At 38.0% G+C, this 1,393-nt stretch overlaps 1 non-coding gene across 1 annotated transcript; it reads left to right on the top strand.

Moving 5' to 3' along the window:
• Positions 1-459: 459 nt before the first annotated feature.
• Positions 460-567, top strand: LOC132228919 (U6 spliceosomal RNA). Its single transcript, XR_009451524.1, has one exon. It is a non-coding gene; the product is annotated as a U6 spliceosomal RNA (small nuclear RNA).
• The last annotated feature ends 826 nt before the right edge of the window (positions 568-1,393 follow it).

Below are 1,393 nucleotides of genomic sequence, written 5' to 3'. Positions count from 1 at the left end.
GACATTATGCTCAATTAATATTTGACAAAGGAGGCAAGAGCATACAATGGAGTCAGGACATCCTCTCCAATAAACAGTGTTGGGAAAATTGGACAGATATGTGCAAAAAAATGAAACTCGACCACCAACCTACACCACACACAAGAATAAATTCAAAATGGATAAAAGACTTAAATGTAAGACAAGAAACCATAGAAATCTTAGAAGAAACCATAGGCAGCAAAATCTCAGACCTCTCTCATAGCAACATGTTTACAGATATATTTCGTCGTGCAAAGGAAACTAAGGAGAAAATAAAAAAATAGGACTACATTAAAATAAAAAGCTTCTGCACAGCAAAAGAAACCATCAACAAAATGAAAAAGGAGCCCATTGTTTGGGAGAACATATTTGGCAATGATACATCTGATAATATCCAAAATATATAAGAAATTTATACAACTTAACAAAAGGAAGACAGTGCTCACTTCAGCAGCACATATACTAAAAACTGGAACAATACAGAAAATATTAGCATGGCCCCTCCACAAGGATGGCATGCACATTTGTGAAGCATTCCATATTTAAACAACAATGACAACTATAATAAAAGAAAGACAAACAATCCAGTTAAAAAATGGGCACAGGACCTAAATAGACACTTCTCCAAAGAGGACATACAGATGGCCAAGAGACATATGAAAAAATGCTCAAAGTCACTGATCATCAAAGAGATGCAAATTAAAGTGACAATGAGGTATCACCTCACACCTGTCAGAATGGCTCCATCAACAATTAATAAATGACAAGTGCTGGTGAGGATGTGGAGAAAAGGGAACCCTAGTACACTGCTGGTGGGTATGCAGACTGGTGCAGCCATTATTGACAACAATATGGAGTTTCCTCAAAAAATTAAATATGGAACTGACATTCGACCCAGTGATCTCACTTCTAGGAATATATCCTAAGAACACCAATCAGAAAGAATGTATGTAGCCCTGTGTTCATAGAAGCACGATTTACAATAGCCAAGGTCTGGAAACAGCCCAAGTGCCCATCAGTAGATGAGTGGATAAAAAAGCTATGGTACATTTATACCATGGAATACTATGCAGCAGTAAAAAAGAAGGGTTTCTTACTTTTTGAGACAGCATGGAGGGACCTGGAGAATATTATGCTAAGTGAAATAAGCCAGTCAGAGAAATACAAGTATCACATGATCTCACTCATATGTGGAATCTAATGAACAAAATAAACTGATGAACAAAATAGATCCAGAGACATAGAAGCATGGAATAGACTGTGGAATCTCAGAGGGAAGGCAGGGGAGTGTGGTTCCGTTGGAAGAGATCGACCAAAGACCTTATATGCATACTAGAGGCCCGGTGCATGAATTCATGCCTGGGTGGGGTCC

The sequence above is a fragment of the Myotis daubentonii genome, chromosome 2, assembly GCF_963259705.1.
Source record: "Myotis daubentonii chromosome 2, mMyoDau2.1, whole genome shotgun sequence".
Lineage (NCBI taxonomy): Eukaryota > Metazoa > Chordata > Mammalia > Chiroptera > Vespertilionidae > Myotis > Myotis daubentonii.
Note: the sequence above shows the minus strand (reverse complement) of the source record. Positions and strands in the feature narration are given on the sequence as shown.